General features: G+C 37.0%; 1 protein-coding gene across 3 annotated transcripts in view; it reads right to left on the bottom strand.

Moving 5' to 3' along the window:
• COMMD1 (copper metabolism domain containing 1) overlaps positions 1–25,557 on the bottom strand; it is a 210,302-nt gene that overhangs the window by 114,141 nt on the left and 70,604 nt on the right. The window contains exon 2 of one of the 3 annotated variants that reach the window (XM_032353658.1): positions 284–338. The exons of the other annotated variants lie outside the window; for them this stretch is intronic. The gene's annotated coding sequence lies outside the window, so the exon portion shown is untranslated. The remainder of the gene's footprint in view (positions 1–283; positions 339–25,557) is intronic. 3 annotated transcript variants of the gene reach the window in all.

Below are 25,557 nucleotides of genomic sequence, written 5' to 3'. Positions count from 1 at the left end.
CTCTGCTCCTCCTGCTCATGTTCTCACTCTAAAATAAATAAATCTTTAAATTAAATTTAAAAAATAAAATAATAAGCAAATAATGAATAATCAACTGAACTGAAAAATGTTGCCTTTTTTAGTAAATTGTTCAGTAAGTATCAAGTATATTACTCATTTAAGTAATTAAAATTAAAAGGCTAAAAAAAATTAAAACGCTAATATTTGAAAATGGGAAACTTTGATATTCATCAACCCCAAAGCATATTAGTCCTAAAGCAACCTATTGTAATTTAATACTTACACAGAATCATTAATCTCTTCTTCCTGCTTGAAAGCAAGAGTATTTACAGTTGGCACTAAAGATAAACCACAGAAAATTCCTATTACTCATTGGCAGACAAAACATAGCTTTTCCATTAAACTTCTAGTTTATTAGAGGAGTATTTCAAACAAAGGCTCAGTGCTCAAAACAGATAACTGGTACTTAGTGATATATATACTTTCATACAATGTAAACTTCGCAGAGCAAAGTGATTCCATATTATCACATAACAGGAATGTTTCAATGACACAAACTTCTGCCTCTGGTTTTTCAATAAAAATGGCAACCTCTCTGAAAAGGAAACCAGAAAACACCTTTAAAAGCTACTAGGTTCCAGATGCACTTGTTCTCATTTTTAATTAAGAAACTTTCATTTTGGGGCGCCTGGGTGGCTCAGTGGGTTAAGCCACTGCCTTCGGCTCAGGTCATGATCTCAGGGTCCTGGGATCGAGTCCCATGTCGGGCTCTCTGCTCAGCAGAGAGCCTGCTTCCTCCAATCTCTCTCTCTCTCTGCCTGCCTCTCTGCCTACTTGTGATCTCTCTCTGTCAAATAAATAAATAAATCTTTAAAAAAAAAAAAAAGAAACTTTCATTTTTACAGGCATTTTAGATTCACAGCAAAACTAACCAAAGAGTTTCCAAATAACCACAATTCCTCTACCCATGCACAAAAAGCTTTCCCTACCATCAATATCCACATCAGCGTGGTACTTTGTTACAATGGACAAATCAATACTGACACATCATTATTAACCAAAGTCTATAATTTACAATAGGGTTCATTCTTGTTGTACATTCTATAAGTTTTATCAGAAGTACAAACAACATGTATCCACCCTTATATATCACACAGAATAGTTACTCTGCCCTAAAACCTCTTGTGTTCTACCTCTTCATCTCCCCCTCCCTCCACCAAAACAATCTATAAATGTCAACTGGATCTAGTTAACTGATTGACTGTTTGGTTCAACTATGTCCTTATTGATCTTCTGCCTGTTGGATCTATTATGAATCATAGGATGTAGGGGCATACATGCTGAGGAAGATGTTCTCAACATCTTCTAGAAGATTTGACCCCTTTATTATTATGTAATGTCCCTCTTTATCCATAACAATTCTCCTTGCTCTAGACTCTGCCTTAGGGGCACCTGGGTGGCTCAGTAGGTTAAGCATCTGCCTTCAGCTCAGGTCATGATCCCATGGTCCTGGGATAAAGTCCTGCATTGGGCCCCCTGCTCAGGGTTAAGCTTGCTTCTCCCTCTCCCTCTGCCTGCCGCTACCCCTGCTCATGCTCGCTTGCTCTCTCTGTCAAACAAATAAAATCTTTTTAAAAACAAATAAATAAACTCTGCTTTATCTGAAATTAATAAAGCAACTCCAGTTTTCATTTGATTAGTGTTATCATGGTATATCTTCCTCCATCTTTTTACTTTTGACCAATATGTGTCACATGTAAAATGGGTTTCTTATAGAAAACATATAGTTGGGTCTTGTTTTTTCATCTACTCCAACAGTCTCAGTCTTTTAATTGGTGTAAAACACGGATGGTATAAAAATTGATACAACTGCAAAGAGAAATGGATGAATCCACGATTATAGTGGGAGAATTAAACACCCTTCTATTGGTAATTAAAAGATCCAGCAGGCAGAACACAGTTTAAATAAATACTATCAACAGGACCTAATTGACCTCTATAGAGGACTTCATACAACGACAGCACCATATACATTTTTTCAACCTCACAAAGAACACTGACCAAGAGAGACCACATTCTCAGCTATATAACACACCTTAATACATTTAAAAGAATAGAGATTATACATGTCTGGGGTGCCTGGGTGGCTTAGTCAGTTAAGCATCTGTCTTCAGCTGAGGTCGTGATCTCAGAATCCTGGGAGAGAGCCCTGTGTTGGGCTCCCTGTTCAGCAGGAAGTCTGATTCTCCTTCTCCCTCTGTCCACCCCCCACCTCCAGCTTGTGCTCTCTGGCTCTCAATTAAAAAAATAAATAAATAATCTTTAAAAAAAAGAGAGAGAGAGAAAGATATCATACAGGTCTGCTCTCAGACAACAATGGAATTAAAGTAGAAATCAGTAACAGAAAAGGGGAGCTGAAAAATTCCAAAATAACTGGAAATTAAATAACACACTTTTAAAAAAAAAGATTTTATTTGAGAGAGAGAGAGCACAAATAGAGAGACAGTATGTGAGCGGGGGGAGGGGCAGAAGGAGAGGGAAAAGCTGACTCCTGGCTTAGCAGGGAGCCTAAGGTTAGGCTTGGTTCCAGGACCCTCGAATCATGACCTGAGCTGAAGACAGACACTTACCAACTGAGCAACTCAGGTGCCCCAAATAACACACTTTTAAATAATACATATGTCAAAGAAATACCAAAAGAAATTTTAACATATTTTAAACAAATTTAAAATGAAAATACCTGAATTTGTGGGATGCAATAAAGGCAACTGTTACAAAGAAATTAATAGCACTGAATACATATATTAGAAAGGAAGAAAAATCTAAATGAATAATCTAAACTTTCACTTTAGGAAACTAGAAAAAGAAGAGCAAATTAATCCAAATTAAGCAGAAGAAAAGAAATAATAAAAATTAGAGCAAAAATCAATGAAACTGAAAGCAGGAAATCAACTGAGAAAATTAATTAAACCAAAAGCTGGTTCTTCAAAAAGAGCAACAAAATTAATAAACCTCTAGCCAGGTAAACTAAGAAAAAAAAAAGAGGAGAAACAAATTACTAGCATCAGAAAAGAAAGACAGGCCATCATTACTGACCTCATGAACATTAAAAGGATAATAAAGGACTATTATGAACAACTATATGAACACAAACTTGATAACCTGGAAGAAATGAAACAGTTTCTGGAAATTCACAATCTACAGCAACTCAAGAAATGAATCACCTGAATAGGCCTATGTCTATTAAAGAAATTAAGTACATAATTATTAACTTTCTAAAACAAAAAGTACCAAGTCCAGATCAGTTTACTGGTGAGTTTCATCAAATATTTAAGGAAGGAATTATACCAATTCCCTACACTCTTTCAGAAAAGAGAAGCAGAAGGAATACTTACAAACACATTCCATGAGATAAGCATTATTCTAATACCAAAACCAGACAAAGATGTTACAAAAAAAACAACCACAAACTAATATCTCTCATGAACATAAATACAAAAATCCTCAACAACCTATTAGCAAATCAAATCCAATAATGTCTAAAAAGATTTATACACCACACCAACTGGGATTTATGTCAGATATGCCAGGATGGTTCAATATTCAAAACTCAATTAATTTAATCCATCATATCAACAGGCTAAAAAAGAAAAGTTATATGTTCACATCAATAGATGCAGAAAAAGCAACAAATGCTAACAAGTATACAGGACAACAAGAAATCTTTCTCATTACAGGTAGAAAGGCAAAACGGAATATCCACTTTAGATGACATTAGCAGTTTCTTACAAAACTAAACATATTCACACTCCTTGGTATTTAACCAAATGAGTTAAAAGCTTATATCCAAACAAAAACTTACACATGGATATTTATAGCAGCTTTACTCATAACTGCCAGAGCCTGGAACCAACCAAGATGTCCTTTAGTAGGGGAATGGCTAGATAAATTATGATAAACTATTCATCCAGACAATGGAATATTATTCAGTACTACTAAAATAAAAAAAATTAATTTAAAAAAAGAGCTATCAAGCCATGAAAAAACAAAAGAAACTTAAATGTATACTACCAATGGGAAGATGCCAATACAAAAAAGCTATATACTTTATGATTCCAATTATATGACATTCTGGAAAGGGCAAAACCATGGACCCAGTAAAAAATCAATGGCTGCCAAGGGTTCAGAGGGAGAGAAGGATAAATAGGTGGGGCACAATAGTATTCAGGTGGTAATACTATTCTATATACTGTAATATACTATTCTATATATTGTACAGAATCTGACACTATAAAGGTGGACACAAACCATTAAAGATTTATAGAGATGGAATGTACCAACAAAATGTACAACATAAGGAGCAAACTATGAACTTTAGTTAATAATAATCTAATCAACATCAGCTCATCAATTGTAACAAACATACTATACTAATTGCATAGGGAAGGAGTGTGAGGGGATGTAAAATAATTCTCTGTACAGAGACCTAAAAACCTAAAATTAAACCTAAAATTGCTCTAAAAAAAGAAAGGCTATTTTTTAAAAATGATTGACAGATATAACATACATAAATTTTAGATATGCTAAAATAAGAAAAGTCAAACAGAGAGTATAGACTGTATGATTCCATTTAGGAAGTTCAGTAAGTGAATTAGAATTGTATCTACCAACATGGATAGAGTACAAACACAGAATGCTGAACAGTAACCAAAAAAAAGGCAAATGCACACAAACACATAATGTATGATGCTATTTATATGAAATTGCTAGATAACAAATACTATAAATTTAAAAATATATATGCATAGTAAGACTGTACAGTCATATATGAGATTGTTATATACTTAATGCAGGATATTGATTATTTCAGAGAACAGAATGAAATCTGAGAGACGTGGAGGGCTCTAATAGGATCTACAATTTTCTTTGTTACCGTTTTCAATAAAACTTTAATTTTAGATTAAAAATAGAAAAAGTAGGGGTGCCTGGGTGGCTCAGTGGGTTAAGCCTCTGCCTTTGGCTCGGGTCATGATCTCAGGGTCCTGGGATTGAGCCCCGCATCAGGCTCTCTGCTCAGCAGGGAGCCTGCTTCTCTCTCTCTCTCTTCCTCCCTGCCTCTCTGCCTACTTGTGATCGCTCTCTCTCTCTCTCAAATAAATAAATAAATAAAATCTTTTTTTAAGAAAAGAAAAAGTTGTGAAGACAGGACAATGTTTCAGTACACCAATTTTTAAGTTTATTAACATTTTACATTACTATGGTACACTTACGACAATTAATGAACCAATACTAATACATTTTTTTTAATTTTTTAAGCATGGAGCCCAAAGTTGGGCTTGAATTCACAACCCTGAGATCAAGACCTGAGCTAAAATAATGAGTCAGATGCTTAACCAACTAAGCCATCCAGGCACCCCAATACATTATTATTAACTACAGTCTACGTTCATAGTTTCTCAGGTGTTTTATTTTTAAGTTTATATATATTTTTAGTACTCTCTACACCCAACATGGGACTGGAATTCACAACCCAGACATTAAGAGTTGTATGCTCTTCTAATAAGTGAACCAGGCACCTCCACAGTTTGTTGTTTTTGTTGTTGTTTTTGTCTTAAGATTTTCTTTTTTTGTTGTTTTTTTAAAAGATTTTATTTTATTTATTTGAAAGAGAGAGATCACAAATAGAGAGGCAGGCAGAGAGAGACAAGGAAGCAGGCTCCCTGCCGAGCACTGAGCCCGATGTGGGGCTCGATCTCAGGACCCCCAGATCATGACCGGAGCTAAAGGCAGAGGCCCAACCCACGGAGCCACCCAGGCGCCCCTTAAGATTTTCTTTTTAAGTAATCTCTACACCCAACATGGGGCTCAAAGTTACAATTTTGAGTTCAAGAGCTGCTTACTCTAACAACAAGACAGCCAGGTGCGCCTCATACTTTACTTTTGATCTAAAGCCCTCTTAATGTTCCAGGATCCCATCCAAGTTACATTACATTTAGTCCTCGTTTCTCCTTAAGTTCAAGTGGCTGTGATAGTTTTCAAACTCTCCTTGTTTTTGATAACTTGACAGTTTTGAGGAGTTCTGGTCAGTTATTTTGCAGAGTGCCCTTCAGCTAGAATCTGCCCGATTATTTTCTCAAAGTTAGACTGGGGTTATGGGTTTTGGGGAAGAAGACCACAGAGGTAAACTGCCATTCTCATCACACCATATCAAGGGTACATGGTATCAACAAGGCTTATTACTATTATTGACACCTGGCTGAGGTAATGTTTGTCAGGTTTCTCCACTGTGAAATAATTTTCCCAACTTCCTACACTCTCCTCTTTGGAAGAAGTCACTCTAAGAGGCCCACACTTAAGGAACAGGAAGTTATGCTTTACTTCCTTAAAGGCAAAGCACCTACATAAATCCTGTGGAATTCGATATGAACCTATAATATTTTAAAGTATATAAAAAAGGTAAGAGGACTCTTGCCTCCCTTTCTTCCCCACAGCACACACACAAAGGGAAAGAAAAACATCAAAGTAGTTATCACTGTTAAAATTAGAGTTTTTAACCTTTTTCAATCTTTTAGCACTTCCCAGATTTTCTTTAATGAGTATTTTCTACCTAGGTAATGAGATTTATTTTTTTTTAAGACTTTGAGAGAGAGCGTGCACACGAGAGAGAAAAAGAGAAAGAGAGAGCACAAGTGGGGCGAAGGACAGAGGGAAAAGCAGTCTCCCCAAAGAGCAGGGAGCCAGATACAGGACTCTAATCCCAGGACTCCAGGATCATGACCTGAGCTAAAGGCAGACACTCAACTGACTGAGTCGCCCAGGTGCCCAGATTTCTTTTACTCTAACCATGCCTATAGTCACTATAGTCATTACAATCTAAGAATTACTAATTTCTCCAGCTTTATTCCACATCAAAAATATAATAAATCTCAATTAACATGAATGGTTCGTGGAGCACCTGGGTTGTTCGGTCAGTTAAGTGTTTGCCTTTGACTCAGGTCATGATCCCAGGGTCCTGGGATCCTGCCCCACATGGGCTCCCTGCTTAGCTGGGAGCCTGTCCACTGCACCCCGCCGCCCCATGTACTCCTGCTCTCTCTCTCTCCCACTCTCTCTTTCTCAAATAAATAAAATCTTAAAAAAAAAAGAAAAGAAAAGAAAAGAAAAATCTTAGTCCTAATGACCAGGAAGACTAAATATTAGGGACATGAATTCAATGACACAAAGCACTATTTTTTAAAAGTTCCCTAGCCAGAAGTAAATTATGCAACCTCACAACTTACAGCTATTTTTAATGAACTAGGTAAAATATTGTCAAAGATAAATAATAAACTCCTAGGATAAGTATCTTATTGACCAAAAGACAAGATGACCTTGAATTTAGGTAATTATATTTTCTCAAGAATGAAAAAAAATTAATGATAGGAAATTTTCTTTGTCATGGTCAGTACCACTAGTAACTCATATATATATATATATATATATATATATATATATATATATATATATATATATATATATATATATATTTTTTTTTTTTTTAAAAGGCAGAAAATTCTCACCCAAAATAATATATTTAACATTATTCTCACTCTGTAAATAATTAAGTCTTCTACCAGTCATATTATATGTGGGGTTTTTAATACTGTAAGGGAAAAAATATTGCTAGAATATGGCAAGGGAGTTGTTTGAGTAAAGGACAGTTACTTCTTTAGTGGCTACATATGTCTAAGGAAAAAAGAATGATAATATATGAAATATAAATACTTGCTTCTTCAACCACTTAATGGTAATAGCAACTAAGGATTTCAAAAAGCTATGCATTCCCCTAATCTCCATTAAGTAAGTAAACTGGAACACATCATGCAGATTTAAATTCGTCATTACTTCTGAAAAAAACAGACTGAGAAGCATAGAAGGCTACCAAGAACTAACAATAGTTTACGCCCATAGAAACTACTCATGGTAACCAAAAACAAATCTTTACTTGTCAACAGTTCTGTGAAGGCTCCAAGAATTTGCTGATAAAATGTGTAGTTAAGGCTATAAACTACAGAATGCTGCAGTTGTTAGCACAAAGAAATTAACAGACCTTGAAAAATTAAAGCAATTTCCCTCTAGAGACAATTAACTAGCTTGTTAGTAAAGGGTCTTATAGAGAATTTTTTTCTCCTGATGTATTCCATCAGAATTTTTTGTCAGAAATACATATTTACACAATAAAAGACCAAATATCGGGTTAAAAGAACATAGTTGCATTTCTATAGTCTCCTGAAATGAAAATTATATAATGAACTAAAGCAAGGGAAACTATCTAAAAAACAGTTTGAAAATTAGCATTTTCTAAAGCTCTTGAAAATTCCATTTTTAAAAAAATTTTATTTATTTATTTGAGAAAGAGAAAAAGAGAGAGAGAGCATGGGCAGGGGTAGGGATAGAGAGGGAGAAGCCAATTCCCTGCTAAGCAGGGAGCCCACAATGGGCTCGATACCCAGAATCATGACCCTAGTCGAGGGCAGACACTTAACCAACTGAGCCACCCAGGCGACCCAAATTTTCCTTGTTTTTAAAAAACTAAGTATTGGGGCGCCTGGGTGGCTCAGTGGGTTGAGCCGCTGCCTTCGGCTCAGGTCATGATCTCAGGGTCCTGGGATCGAGTCCCGCATCGGGCTCTCTGCTCGGCAGGGAGCCTGCTTCCTCCTCTCTCTCTCTCTCTGCCTGCCTCTCTGCCTACTTGTGATCTCTCTCTGTCAAATAAATAAATAAAATCTTTAAAAAAAAAAAAAAAACTAAGTATTGGGGCGCCTGGGTGGCTCAGTGGGTTAAGCCGCTGCCTTCGGCTCAGGTCATGATCTCAGGGTCCTGGGATCGAGTCCCGCATCGGGCTCTCTGCTCAGCAGGGAGCCTGCTTCCCTCTCTCTCTCTCTGCCTGCCTCTCCGTCCACTTGTGATTTCTCTCTGTCAAATAAATAAGTAAAAAATCTTTAAAAAAAAAAAAAAAGAAAGAAAGAAAAAACTAAGTATTTCCCTTGAAATTGTTTATGCTGTTATTTTAAGAAGAACCTGGTCCAAAATGTAAGTAAAAATAGTCCAAAAGAAAAGCAACTCAGTTTTGTCCTTTACCTTCAGTAAGTAAGTGAAATCTGATTTATTGCTCTTAACAGTTAGTTAGAAAATGGTTTTGTGGCTCTAGGCATATTTCTCTGGACTTCAGTTTCCATAAAATTAAACAAAATTAATCCTGAGGAATGGTGTTAAACAATCTCTGCATACCCCCAAATATTAATGTTCCATGCTGCTATATCTATAGACTGAACTATATAAAATTACCAGTATTCGATGGGTTTTGACTTACAGAAATGGCAATTTGAAATAGCTCAACTTACTGAATCTCCTAGGTTTTTTTTCCCTCCTAGGCACTATCTCTGACATCAACTTTTTTAAGTAGAGCAAAATGTTCATAAGTCAAGCAGAGAGAGTCAATTATCACATGGTTTCGCTTATTTGTGGAGCATAACAAATAACATGGAGGACATAGGGAGATGGAGAGGAGACGGGAGTTGAGGGAAATTGGAAGGGGAGATGAACCATGAGAGACTATGAACTCTGAAAAACAATCTGAGGGTTTTGAAGGGGCGGGGGGTGAGTGGTTGGGGGAGCCAGGTGGTGGGTATTATGGAGGGCACATACGGCCTGGAGCACTGGGTGAGATGCGTAAACAATGAATTCTATTACGTTGAAAAGAAATTAATAAAAAAAAAAGAAAAAATATAAGTTGATTAGAAAATCCTTTTTACTTCAGTTTTCTTATATTGTACTACAAATAAACAGATGTTTATAATACAATAAAAGTTTTGGGTTTCCTTCTTAAAAAAAAAAAAAAAAAAAAAGCCAGTAATGACAGCTGGCTCCCAGATGCCATTCAGAACTGAATATACTTCACTGGAATTTTTTATAGGGGGTTAAAGGAGATAGAGAGAGGGAATCTTAAGCAGGCCCCATGCCCAGCACAGAGCCCCACGTGGGCCTTGAACTCACAAGCCTGAGATCATGACCTGAGCTGAAATCAAGAGTCAGCCACTTAACTGATTGAGCCACCCAGGTACCCAAGAAATTTATTTAAAGCCTATTTTATTCCTGAAAAAAAAAAAAAAAAAAGACGATAATCTGATATGGAAACCCTCCTAAATTACTATTTCACAATTCAGTTTTGAATATTGGCACTTTGTATTAGCCCATTCAGTTTTATGATGTCGCTTAGTTATCAACCTATAATCACTGTCACTGAGTTTCTACCACCTATCAGGCCCAGTCCTAAGCTCTCAAATAAGATAAATAACATATGAACTTGCCCTTGAAGAGCATTCAGTCTACTGATTTAACCAAAAGCATCCTTGGCTTTCCCAATTTGCCATAAAATCTAAAGCAATGCTGCCCAAAGTGCAACTGGCAAACCAATGCCAGCCCACAAACTTCATGATCAGTCCTCTATGGTATGATTATAGAAGCAGATCGTAACATTTAAACTTTTGTGGGTTCTGGGACAAGTGTGACTTGTCTCAGACCGTAAACATTTAAACATTTAAAATCGCAAACATTTAAAACTTTTGTGGTAATAAGATGGTAATTTTATGAATTTTATGTCAATTATTCTAACAAAATAACTAGAGCTTATAATTTTATGTATTTTTGGTGAGAAACTGAAAAAAATGTTTAAAAACAACATACATAAGCACACGCACACAAAACTAGTCCTCAATGTACACTGTTTAAGAAGCACTAAGACTGCTTCTTTTGGGCACTCTTTGTGCCTACTAGATCTAGATTTCTAGATTTGTATATCCTTCTCCAGACTTCAAATATATCTTCTGCCTCCTTTTTTCTCTTTTCTCCTTCTGGGATTCTTATCATGAGAATGTTACCACATGCTTGATGTTGTTGCTGAGTTCCCTTAGGCTGTTTTCATTTTTTATTACTCCTGTTCAGCTTGAGGGCTTTCCATTACTCTGTCCTTGAGATCACTGTTCTTCTGCTTCCTCTAATATACTATTCATTCCATTTAGTATACTTCTAATTTCATTTATTGAGTTATCTCTGATTGGTTCTTTTTTATGTTTTCTATCCTTCTGTTGAGCGGAACAGGTGGGAGCAGGCGGGAAGAGAAGGGAAGGATCAGTCCCAAGATGGTGGTGAAAGAAGGTCTTAAGCTTAGCTCCTCCCACAGATACATCAAATCTGTATCTACATATGGAACAATTCCCTGTGAAAAATAACTGAAAATTAGCTGAACCTCTCCTCCACATCAACAGAAAAAAGGACCACACTGAGAATGGTAGAGACACAAAGACACAGTCTTGCCAAAAACCCCACCCCTGGCATGGCAACCAACAATAGGGAGGGATCCCACATACTGGAGTTTCTCCCTGAGGAGCAAGGGGTTTCTGTCCAAGTCAGGAATCCCAGCCCTCAGGACCTACACTAGAGAGAAGACACTCTAAAACATCTAGCTTAGAAAACCAACAGAGCTTATACCCTAGGGACCAAAGGGCTAAAGGGAACTGAAACTCTCCTTTTAAAACTGCACATAGGCAGTTGCACTTGTCCCAGAACCCGCTGCAAAACTCTCAGTTTGGGGGCGCCTGGGTGGCTCAGTGGGTTAAGCCGCTGCCTTCGGCTCAGGTCATGATCTCGGGGTCCTGGGATCGAGTCCCGCATTGGGCTCTCTGCTCAGTGGGGAGCCTGCTTCCCTCTCTCTCTCTCTGCCTGCCTCTCCGACTACTTGTGATTTCTCTCTGTCAAATAAATAAATAAAATCTTTAAAAAAAAAAAAAAAAAAAACTCTCAGTTTGAAAAATGCCTAGACCATATATGAGGAAGATTCATTTGCTAATATTAAGGCATCTGCTGGAAAGAGGGTAAAACTGATACTCTCTTTAGAGAAAAAAAGTGCTGGAGGATGTCATTTTTGCATTCTCCCTCTGTCCTACTGGGACAAGTAGGTATGCGCTGATGGGGTACCATCCCACTGCCTTGCTAAGGCCAGTGGAAGCAAAAGGGTGCAGCACTTCCTAGATTCCTGGTGGGGGTCAGTGGGCCCAAATTTGTCATGGCATTCTCCCACTCCCCTGTTTAAAGCCAATGAGCTTGGGCAGCTGCAGCACTCCCCTGCTCCTTGGCTGGGACCAGCAAGCACAAATGGTCATGGCATCCTCCCACGCCCTTGCTAAAGCCAGTGACTACAGGTGGTTGCAGCGCTGTCCTATTCCTTGACTGCTGTCAGCAAGTGCAAGTAAGCAGTCATGGCATTCTCCCACAGCCTTGCTAAAGCCCTACAGCTAGCAGGGGCACAGATAAGGCACACTTCCCAATGTATCACTGAAGCTGGTGGGCATTTAGTCAAGGTATTTTCCTTCTACCTCGCTAAAGCCAGTGAGCTTGCCCTACTCCCTATGTTCTCCACCTACTCCACTAAAACCAAAAGGCCTATGTAATCCACACAGAGGACACCCCTTGATCAACTGGCCTTGGTGGCCAAGGGGATTTGTGTTCATGGGCTCCACAGAACTGTGGTAATCGGAAAGACAGCTCTTGGTAGTATCCAGGGCACTGCACAAACAACAGACAAAAATACACCCCCATTCTTCCCTAGATAAAGGCCCCCAGTCTTCCTGAAACACTAGTTCAGAGCTTTAGCCTAAACAGGTTCAGGTTTGCCACACATTCTAGAAGCTACTGAGGTCCTCTCAGAGAATAAAAGACAGGAGATACAATCCTCACATACTCCCTTGGCCTCATTACAACTCAACAATACCTCTCAAAAAGGAGATTATAAACATATCTGGAAGCCTGGTTTTTGCAACTATCTACCGGGGACATCTCCAGATCTTCTGGTCTGAGGGCCAGCAAGGTTTACAACTATAGCCCCACAGGACAGTATTTATTTTCAGGCTGCTGCCTGAGGGTCTAGTTTCTAATCAGCCTGAAATTAGGTGCTAAACAAAACTCTTGTTGGAATACTGACAGGCCCCCAGAATATGCTCAACAGTGGGGACCTACCCAGAATAAATCATGCTGCTTAGAAAACCACAAAGGTTCAAGAGCTAGAACAAGGTTGAACAATAAGGTTCATCATCTATAAAAGGTCACTCCTCCAAGAAAGGGAGAGGTAGCTGTTTTGTCTAATACATAGAAACACAGAATCAAACAGAGGAAACAAAGAATGTGTTCCAAATAAAAGAAAAGATAAAACCTCAGAAAAAGACCTTAAGAAAATGGAGAGAAGTAATTTACCTGATAAAGAATCCAAAGTAATGGTATAAAGATGCTCACCAAACTTGGGAGAAAAATGGATTAACACAGTGAGAACTTCTACAAGGTGACAGAAAATAGAAGAAAGTACCAAATACCAGTCACAGAGCTGAAGAATAAATCTAAAAAAAAGGGAAGAAAGTCATCAAACCACAAGGGAAAGATACCAAAATAAGAAGAAAGCAACAAGAGGAACTACAAAACTGTCCAGGAAACAATGAACAAACTGGCAGTAAGTATATACTATGAATAATTATTTTAAATGTAAATGGACTAAAATCTGCCAATCAAAAGACATAGAGTAGCTGAATGGATTAAACTCTTTTGTATGCTGTGTACTAGAGAGTCACTTCAGATGTTAAGGACACATACAGACTGAAAGAGAAGGTATGCAAAAAAATACTCTGCAAACAGAAATAAAAAGTAAGCTGGTATAGACACACTCGTGAGACAAAATACTTTGTCAATTCAATAAGAAGATATAATATTTGTAAATATATATGAACCTAACATAGGAGCACTAAAATGTATAATGCAAAAATTAACAGATCTAGGGGCACCTGGGTGGCCAGCGGGTTAAGCCTCTGCCTTCAGCTCAGGTCATGATCTCAGAGTCCTGGGATGGAGCCCCGCATCGGGCTTTCTGCTCGGCAGGGAGCCTGCCTCTCCCCACCCCCTTCTCTGCTTACTTGTGATCTCTCTCTGTCTCTGTCAAATAAATAAATAAAAGCTTAAAAAAAAAATTAACAGATCTAAAGAGACTAACAGCAATACAGTAACCATAGAGGACTTTTAACACTCCACTTATATCAACAGATACATCAGCCAGAAAAAAATCAGTAAGAAAACATGAACCTTAAACAACACATTAGACCAAATGGACTTTAAATAGATATATACAGAACATTCCAACTAAAAGCAGAACAGGAGTGCCTGGGTGGCTCAGTTGGTTGAGGAACCGATTCTTGGTTTGGCTCAGGCCATGATCTCAGGGTCATGAAATCAAGCCCTGCCGTGAACTCTGCTGGACAGTCTCACCCTCTTCTCCTCTTGCCCCTGCCTCTGCCCCTCTCTCTGTCTCTCTAAACTAAATAAATAAATCTTAAAATAAAATAAAATAAAAGCAGCAGAATAGGGTGTCGCTGGCTGGCTCAGTCAGTACAGCATGTGACTCTTGATCCCAGGGTCATGAGTTCAAGCTCCACATTGGGAGCTGAGCCTACTTTAAATAAATAAATAACTTTTTTAAAATAACATAAAATAAAAGCAGCTGAATACAACATTCTTCTCAAGTGCACATGGGACATTTTCCAGGAAGGATAACATGTTAGACCACAATACCAGTGACAAGAAATTTAAGAAGACTGAAATCATATCAAGCATCTTTTCCAACCAGAAAGGTATGAAACATGAAATTAACTACAGAAAAAATGGGAATAATCATAAACATGTGGAGGTTAAACAATATGCTACTAAACAACTATTAGATCAAAAAGAAACCAAAGAGGATAAATGTCTTAAGACAAATGGAAATACAGCATACCAAAAGTTATGGGATGATGCAACAAAAGTTCTAAGAAGGAAGTTCATAGCAATACAGGCCAACCTCAAGAAACAAGAAAAATCTCAATCTATATTTTACACGTAAAGGAACTAGAAAAAGAATAAACAAACTCCAAAGTTAGTAGAAGGGGAAAAAAAAAATCAGAGATGAAACAGAGGCTCAAAAAGCAATAGAAAAGTTCAATGATCCTAAGAACTTGTTCTTTGAAAAGAAAACTGAAAAACCCCTAGCTAGACTTACCAAGAAAAAAAAAAAGGGAGAAGGCTCAAATAAATAGAATCAGAAATGAAAGAAGTTAAAACACATACCACAGAAATATATAGGATCATGAGACTACTATGATCAATTACATGGCAACAAACTGGACAACCTGAAAAAATAAAGAAAACCTGAAAACAAACAAACAAACAAAAAAACAGGTAAATTCCTAAAATCATCCTGAATCAGGCTGCCTGCATGGCAAAGTTGGTTGAGCAACCAACCCTTGGTTTTAGCTCAGGTCCTGATCAGGTCATGAGACTGTGCCCTGAGTCAGGCTCCACACTCATCATGGAGTCTGCTTAAGTTTCTCTCTCCCTGTCCCTCTGCTTCTCCCCACAGCCCTCCTCACTCACTCCTTCTCTATCTTTCTCAAATAAATCATTTTATGTCTGACATTAAGGGGGGAATTAAATGTAATGAGCACTGAGTATTATGTAAGACTGATGAATCACTGACCTCTACCTCAGAAATACATTACATGCTAAAAACTAAAAATAAATAAATAAATAAATAAAATGAATGGCTACTGATAAAAATAAATAAACATAAAAATAAACAAATCTTGGCGCGCCTGGGTGGCTCAGTGGTTTAAGCCTCTGCCTTCAGCTCAGGTCATGATCTCAGGGTCCTGGGATCGAGCCCCATATCGGGTTCTCTGCTCAGTGGGGAGCCTGCTTCCCCCTCTCTCTCTGCCTGCCTCTCTGCCTACTTGTGATCTCTCTCTGTCTATCAAATAAATAAATAAAAATCTTTTGAAAAAAAATACAAATAAAAAAATCTTTTTAAAATTAAATAAATAGATGAAATCATCCTGAATAAGGAATAAATAGAAAAATCTAAAAAGATTGATTACTAGTAAGGAGATTAAATTAATAATCAAAAAACTCCCAAAGGAACAAAAGTTTAGGACCAGACAGCTTCACTAGTGATTTCCACTAAACATTCAAAGAAGATTAAATATGTTTCCTTCTCAAGCTCCTCCAAAAACCTGAAGAAGGAACACTTCAATACTTATTTTACAAGGCCAGCATTAACCTGATAGCAAAACCAGACAAAGACATCACAAAAAAGAAAATTACAGGCCCATATCCCTAATGAACACAAACACAAAAATCCTCAAAAATATTTGTAAATCAAATTCAACATTACATTAAAAAAAAAATCATACATATGGTCAAGTGGGATTTATTACTGCAATGAAAGAATGGTTCAATATTCACAAATCAATTAACATGATACAACACATTAACAGAATAAAGAATAAAAATCATATTACCATCTCAACAGGTACAGAAAAAGCATTTGACAAAATTTAGTATGTATTTATAAAAATTCTCAACAAAGTGGATAATGAGAATGTACCTCAACATATTATGACAAACCCATAGCTAACATCATACTCCACAGTGAAAAGCTAAAAGTTTTTTCTCTAAGATCAGAAACAAGAAAAAGACGCCCTCTCCCCACTTTTACTCAACATAATACTGGAAGTCCTTGTCAGAGCAATTAGGTAAGAAAAAGAAACAAACAACGTCCAAAGTGGAAAGGAGAGTAAAATGGTTACTATTTGTGAAAGACATAATTTTATATATAGAAAACCTTAAAGACACTAACAAGAGACTGTTAGAACTAATAAACAAATTCAGTGAAGCTGGAGGATATAAAATCGAACTACAAAATCAGTTGTGCTTCTATATACTAACAACAAAATACCAGAAAGAGATATGAAGAAAACAATCCCATTTACAATTACATCAAAAAGAATAAGATACCTAAGAATAAATTTAACTGAGGTGAAAGACCTGTACAATGAAAACTGTAAGTCAATGATGAAAGAAACTGAAGAAGACCCAAAGAAATGGAAAAATATTCTGTGTTCATGGATTGGAAGAATTAATATGGTTAAAACGTCCATATTACCCAAAACATTATACAGATTCAATGCAATCCCCATTAAAATACTAAAAGCATCTTTCACAGAACTAGAAAAAATGTTAAAAATTTATATAACCACAAAAAAGACTAGCCAAAGCAATCTGAGAAAGTACAAATCATGCTCCCCGATTTTAAACTATATTATGAAACCATAGTAACCAAAACAGTATGGTAGTGGCATAAAAACAGATACACAAATCAACAGAACAGAATAGAGAAGCCAGAAATAAACCCATGTATTACGGTCAATTAATTTATGACAAAGGAGGTAAGAATACACAGTGGGAAAATGACAGTCTCAATAAATGGTGCTAGGAAAACTGGATAGCCACATACAAAACTGAAACTACACTACTATCATACACCATACAGAGAAATTAACTCAAAATGGATTGAGGACTTGAATATAAGACCTGAAATCATAATACTCCCAGAAGAAAACATAGGTGGTAAACTATCTGACATCAGTCTTGGCAATGAATTTTTGGATCTGACTACAAAACTTAGAAATAAACAATAAAAACAGAAACAACAAAAGACAACAAAAACAGAAATAAACAAGTGGGGTGGGGTGCCTGGGTAACTCAGTTAAGCATCTGACTTGATTTCGGCTTAGGTCATGACCTTAGGGTCATGAGATTGAACCCAACATCTGGCTCTGGGCTCAGTACAGAGTTTGCTTGCCCTCCTCCCTTCCCTTTTGCCCCTCCTTCTGATCTTGCACGCATACATTTTCCTCTCTCTCTTTCTCTAAAATAAGTAAATAAGATCTTTAAGTAAACAAACAAACAAACAAGTGGGACTACATCAAACTAGAAAACTTCTGCAAAACAGAGGAAACCATCAACAAAATAAAAAGACAATTTACTCAATGGGAGAAAATATTTGCAAATGATATATCTTGGTAAGGGTTTAACAGCCAAAATATATAAGAAACCCCTATAACTCAGTAACAAAAAGAACACCACAATTGAATAAAAAACTGGGCCAAGAATCTAACACATTTTTTCCAAAGAAGCCATACAATGAATAATACAGTCAACAGTACTAATCAGGAGAGAAATGCAATTCAAAGCCATAATGAAGTTCTCACCTTATTCCTGTCAGAATGACTATTAAAAAGACAAGAAATAATTAGTGTTGTCAATGATGTGGAGAACAGGGGACCCTTGTACACTATTTTTGGAAATGTAAATTGGCACAGCCACCATGGAAAGCAGTATGAAGGTTCCTCAAAAAATTAAAAATAGAGATATCACACAATCCAGCATGTCCATTTCTGGGTATTTATCTGATAAAAATTTAAACACTAATTCAAAAAGGTATATGTACCTCTATGTTCATTACAACATTATTTGCAATAGTCAAAATATGGTGTCCACTGATGGATGAATGGATAAAGAAGATGTAGGGGCAGTGTGTGAGAGAGAGAGAGAACAAACACAGGAATAATACTCACCCATAAAAGAAAAAAATGAAATCTTGCCATTTGCAACATGGATGGATCTTGAGGAAATTACGCTAAGCGAAATATGTCAAACAATGAAAAACAAACACATCTTAAAGAAAAAAATGAACAAAATAAAACAAAAATCACAGAAATAGAGAACAGAATATTATGTGGGGAGTAGGTGAAAACAGATGAAGGAGGTCAAGAGGTACAAAATTTCAGTTACAAAATAAGTCATGGGATGCCATGGATACCATGGTGACTATAGTCAATAATATTGTAGAGCATTCTTGAAAGTTGTCAAGATAGTAAATCCTAAAAGTTAAACTTTATATGGTGACAGTAACTAGATTTATGGTGGTGATCACTATGTAATTAATACAAATACTGAACCATTATGCTGTACACTTAAAGCCAATAAAATGTTATATTTCAATTATAACTCAATAAGAAAAATTTAAAGAAGCACTACACTAAGAATAAACTGAGAATACTGGAAGGTTCTACTGTCTTTGCAATTTAGCTTAGCTGCATTTCATTTTATTTTAATTTTTAAGATTTTATTTATTTGTCAGAGAAAGAAAGAGAGAGCATAAACGGTGCAGCAGCAGGCAGAGGGAGAAGCAGGCTCCCCACTGTAGCTCAGCTGCATTTTAAAATAAAACTACTTATATAAGACTTCATCAACTAATAGCTGATTGAACCCATTTCCACTTATAATAAAAATCCTGGGGGTAAGTGGGTGACTCAGGCATCTAATTCTTTTTTTATATTCTAATTAATTTCAGATTTATTAAACATATTTAAAGCTGAACAATTCCAAATAGGGAAGTCATCAATTCTGAATGGTAAGACTGTAGATCATTTATTTAAAATAATCAGTTATGGTGTTACAAAGACAAAATCAAAGCAGGCTTCTTACTGTGGAAATTTCATTCCTCAGAGTTCTATAGGGTAGCTCTGGGTGCAGAGCCATTAAAGCATCCAATTCTTGATTTCGGTTCAGGTCATGATCTCAGGGTCGTGAAATGAAGCACTACGTCAGGCTCCACACTGAGCATGGAGCCTGCTTAAGATTCTCACAAACAAACAAACAAACAAAAACCATTTCTGGTTACATTTGAATAAAGGAAAAAAGGTAGCACCATACCACAAAGTAAATAAGGTGCTGGCTATGGACAAGTTGGAAAGATTAAAGTAAAAACTAAAAATAAGAAAAGAGAAAATGCTATTATTCTTCACTAAGGAAAAAGGAAAATATTTCAAGTTGACAGTAAATTTATAAACTGCTTTTGTCTATCCCTGGCTCTTCTTATAGGTACAAAAAAAAAAAAAAAAACCCAAAAACAAAAAACAACTCTAATCATTTAGAATCTCTCAACTTGCACAATTCATCAACTTTAATGGCCAATATCAGTCATTTAAGTATCTGCTTTCAGCATGGGTCATGATCCCAGGGTCTTAGGATGGAGCCCTCTGTTGGACTCCCTGCTCAGCAGGGAGTCTGCTTCTCCCTTTCCCTCTGCCACGCCCCTGCTTGTGCTCTCTCACTCTCACACACTCTCAAATAAGTAAATAAAATCTTTAAAAAAAGAAAGAAAGAAAAGAAAATTGCCAATAAAAGGAAACTGCAGCAAAAAATAAGCTATAGAGTGGATAGACAAATTCATTCCTCACAAATCTGTGTAATTAGTCCTATTCATTGCCATCTGTGCAAGAAAGTTTCTGTTTACCTGATGTCTCGGAGCCCTGAGAAATTACTGGAGCCCTGGTATACAAAGTCCAACCTTGTTTAATTTGACAGAACTAAAAACAGAAGTTAAATCATATTTCAAAGACAAATTCATATTTCCCATTAAGAGGTTTTTTTTTAAATTTATTTATTTTCAGCATAACAGTATTCATTATTTTTTCACCACACCCAGTGCTCCATGCAATCCGTGCCCTCTATAGTACCCACCACCCGGTACCCCAACCTCCCACCCCCCCGCCACTTCAAACCCCTCAGATTGGTTTTCAGAGTCCATAGTCTCTCATGATTCACCTCCCCTTCCAATTTACCCCAAGTCCCTTCTCCTCTCTAACACCCCTTGTCCTCCATGCTATTTGTTATGCTCCACAAATAAGTGAAACCATATGATAATTGACTCTCCGCTTGACTTATTTCACCCATTAAGAGTTTTAATATACAACTGACTAGTGCTTCTGTTGGGAATTATTGCCAAATTCTGCAAGGTAATTTAACAAATTTATATATTAAGAAACAAGAAACTAATCTGATTTCATAAAACAAAAATCTGGCCAATGAGAGACTCACCTACAGAAACTCAGGACACATTTTAAAACTGAGTAACTTGTGCAACTATTAACAAACACTGTACAAGGAACTGTTACAGTTTGCTGGCTACTCTAATATTCCATAACGGGAGACCACTGAACATTTACCCAAGCCCAAATCTGGTGATAGAGAGCTAGGCAAGAATGAGAAAAAATAAAAGTACCCAGTGTATTAAGAGTGTGGATCTGGTTAAATACATTCACATAGCATGTAATAGAACACTCATGACAACTGAAGATTGAACATCCACAATTTCAAAACAACCTTAAGCAACTGGGAAAGTTTTGATACACAGCAGTTGGTCTCTGCTCAGATAGGAATTTTAAACATGAGTCTTAGGAGGTATTACCAGCTAGTAAGCAAAACTAGTCAACTTCCTGGCATTTTTCAGGGTAGTTTTATGGAATTTACTTTCTTCCTTAATAAAATCAAGTCTTAATACTTCATTATCAGCAATTTATTTACCTTTTTGTATGCCTGAAAATTCTTAAAAATACTGAAAATACTGCATCTGGCTTTTTTCTTGGTCATATTCAAGACTTCTAAACTTTATTCAGAATTGATCAACTGATCACCAACTATTTACTAATGCTTGACACCATGTTAAAATACCTGCTCACACTGTTTATAGTCTAGTAGAAGGCTTACAGATCCTATCTATCATTTTCTGTGTTGAAATAGTTTTAGCTCTGGTTTTTGAAACAGTTTCACTTGCTAGCTAGACATAGCAAACAAATCAAACTGTTAATACATACAGTCTTATCGGGGTGCCTGGGTGGCTCAGTAGGTTAAGCATCTGCCTTCAGCTCAATTCGTGATCTCAGGGTCCTAGGATTGAATCCCAAATTGGCCTCCCTGCTTGGTGGGAATCCTGCTTCTCCCTCTCCCACTACGCCTGCTTGTGTTGCCTCTCTCTCTCTCTCTCTGTGTCAAATAAATAAATAAAATTCTAAAAAAAAAAAAAGTCTTCTCTATTAAGTAAGACCATCACCTTGAAATTACAGAAATTAAAGAAAAAATATTTCAGAACATTTTTATGTGAAATTTATTTCAATGTATGTCTCCATATTAATAAAAACCTAATCATAGTAATTTCAGAATTTTTTTTAATATTGTATTTATTTGACAGAGTGAAATCACAACTAGGCAGAGAGGCAGGCAGAGAGAGAGGAGGAAGCAGGCTCCCTGCAGAGCAGAGAGCCCGATGCAGGGCTCGATCCCAGGACCCTGGGATCATGACCTGAGCCGAAGGCAGAGGCTTTAACCCACTGAGCCACCCAGGCACCCCGTAATTTCAGGATTTTAATAACAGTCACCTACAGCAAAGTAAATACACCTAGCCACCTGCTATTCTAAATATTAACAGGGCATTTATTTACATCTTGAACACTCTAAGGCAACTAGCTGAAAGCAGAAAACTCAAGTAATAATGGGTACTTCACCTAACCAGCACCCCATCAACAAACCCTGGTGGAAGACTCTGTGAGTTTCCATTCTACAGAGTGACCCAAAGGGCTCTGGACTCAAGGACTCTAGGCACAACTCAGGGGTAAGGGACTCACTCTGAAAACTGAGAGCCGAAGTATAATTCTACATACTGAATAATGGGGTATCCAGCTTCCTTCCCTTATTGACTGCAATGCAACTGTGACACAAACTACCCAGGGTAGGCCAAACTTCACAATGGCACAATGATTCATGAGGAGGACACAACTTCAGACACCAGCCATGCAGCTGTACTTCAAGCCACCTGTACTTCACTCCAACTGGCTATGCATTTGGGGATTCCTACTACCTCCTTAAGTTCAATAATTTAGCAGAACAAGTCACAGAACTCAGAAAAGCACTCTACTTTACAGTTTTACTATATAAAGAAAGGACAGAAAACCAAGACCGAACAAAATAAGAGATGCGTAGGGCAGGATCTAAAAGAGTCCCAAATGCAAAGTTTGCACGTCTTCTCCCAAGAGAATCAAGATGCACCACCCTCCTGGCACATCAATGTATAACAAGATACACACAGTATTGTGGGTGGGGGGGGGTTCTTGTTTGTTTGTTTGTTTGTTTAAGATTTCATTTATTTAATTGAGAGAGAGCAAGCACAAATGGGGAGGGGCAGAGGGAGAAGGAGGGAAAAACAGGCTCCCACTGAGTGAGGAGCCTGGCATGGGCCCTGATTCTAGGACCCCAAGATCACTACCTGAGCTAAAGTCAGATACCTAACCAAGTGAGCCACCTAGGTACCCCCACAGAGTATTGTTTGTCAGAAAAACTCACCCTACGATAAAAACTCCAGAGTTTTTATTAGGGTTTCAGTACTAAGACATGGTTGAGTAAATCACTGGCCATTTGATTTAACTCAATCTCCAACCTCCCTCTTCTCCCTGAAGGTGGGGCTGATATCGGATGGGTCAAAGCCCTTCTCTAACCAAGTAACTGGTCTTTCTGGAGTTAAAAGCCCATGTCTAGAGTCACCTCAGCATTAACATCTAGGGGCTCACTATGAGTCACCTTGATAGCAAAAACTATCAAGTCTGGTCTGACACCCCTACTATTAATAACAAAAACACTACTCCGTTCACTCCAGAAATGTCAGGATTTAAAACCTCTCTCCCAAAAATTTAAGAGCAGTGACCAACCAAATAGTTCATTATACAACAGGCTCCAAGAAAATTGGCAGTAAGACTTTTGGAGTATTGGAAAATTTCTCTCTACAAAACAACCTGACCAAAAGAATGGACCTATAGAGAGGCATCTGGCTGGCTCAGTTGGTGGAGCATGTGACTCTTGATCTCATGGTTGTCAGTTTAAGCTCCACACTGGGTAGAAAGATAACGTCAAAAAATAAATAAAATCTTAAAAAAAAAAAAAAAGAGGGGCGCCTGGGTGCCTCAGTTAGTTAAGCCTCTGCCTTTAGCTCAGGTCATAATCCAGGGTCCAGGGATCAAGTTCCACATTGGGCTCCCTGCTCAGGGGGGAGACTACTTCTCCCTCTGCTTGTTTTCTCTCTCCCTCCCTCCTTCTCTTTCTTCTTCCTCCCTCAAACAAATAAATAAAATATTTTTTAAAAAATGGACTTATAGACACTGATTGCAGGGTACATACAAGAGCACCTTATAACCAGATTCAGTAGGACATAGCCCTACTCATACTCTCAAGCCTTCCAATGAATCTTTTAATGCATCACTCTTGAATACGAACAATAGTAAAGACACATCTAAAAATTGAGGAAAGCACCTCACATGAAAGACAGAGACCAAAATAAACAGAAAAAAAAAGACATAAAAAAAAGAAAATTCAGTAAACTTTTTTAAATTCAAAAAATAGCCTATTATTAACATTACCAGAAATACACAAAGAACTCCCCATACAACAAATACTAACTCCTTTTTCGTGGGTTGTTTGTTTGTTTGCTTGTTTGTTTGTTTTTTGGAACATTAAGAAAGAAGTAAGAATTCCTGGAAATTAATTAAATAGCAGAAATAAAAAATTCAAAAGAGGACAGTTGAGAAAATTTTCAGAAAATTCCTGAAAAAGGCAAAGATCTAAAAAGACAGAAGATTAAAAAAAAGATTAAGACCATGAAAGGAATCTGGCAAGAAGGCCTAACCCTGAGTTCCAAAATTAGAAAAGAAATAGCGTGAAGGAAATTAGATTTCTTACAACCAAAGGACATGCATTTCTAAATACAAAGTGTAGAGATTATGGGTAATATTTCTCAGCCATGAAGAAATTAACCAATTCACTAACAGTGCTTTTATGTAACCTAAAGAAAGCTGCTTAAATCACAGTTTCCTCACCTGTAAAACTGAGAAATATCAAGCTTGCAGTGCTATAAGAATTAAACAAAATAACATTTATAGGGTCTGCCCTAAGGTTCAACATAACTTGGGTTTCAAGAAAATATCAATTGGCCCGTCTTATTCCTATTAATCATGCATTATTTCCTACAAATAAAAATTTTCTTTTTCCAATACTCATAGTTATGTTCTATAGCCTATATAAGATTTCTAGTGTATCATACATATCATACATACATACATCTTCCTTGTCCTAGCATCATTTGTTTTCCTGAGAATCTTTAGAAGTTAAAAAAAAAGTTAATATCCCATTTTTATGTAAGACTTTAAGATTTCAATACATAAAGAGGGGGAGGATATGAAAAGACAATTTACATGAGAGAATATACAAATAATAAACACTTGGGAAATAATACTCAACAGCATTAAGACAAAAGCATTAATATGAGAGAAAAATCTTTTCCTTAACCCACTTAGGTTCCCTGGCTGATTTGAAAATTAAACAAAAAAAAAAACAGATTCAGAAGAAAAAAGCACAAATTTATTTAGCTAAGTTTTAAGTAACACTGTTGACTTCATAAGAAAATGAAGGCCCCCTCCCCCTGCAAAAATAAAAAAAGGAAGAGAAGAGAAGACAAGAAAATGAAGGCCCAAAGAAAGAACAGACCTGTGTACTTTTATATTTGGTTTGATGAAGAGTGGACATTCATGGAGGAATATGATATGTTAAGTAGTAAGAAGCAACTGCAGTGAACTGTTGGTAACTTAGCAAGGCCTATTTGTCAGGATTCTTTTTGGCAGCCTTTTGTCTTTGGATCCAAGAATGCTCCTTTCTTCTGGGTTTAAAAAGGGCACCTGTCATAAGAGGATTAATGGCCTGTTCCAAGGAAGAAGGGCAAGAGAG

This window comes from Mustela erminea, chromosome 7 (assembly GCF_009829155.1).
Source record: "Mustela erminea isolate mMusErm1 chromosome 7, mMusErm1.Pri, whole genome shotgun sequence".
Classification (NCBI taxonomy): Eukaryota; Metazoa; Chordata; class Mammalia; order Carnivora; family Mustelidae; genus Mustela; species Mustela erminea.
This window is presented reverse-complemented; position numbering and strand designations above follow the sequence as displayed.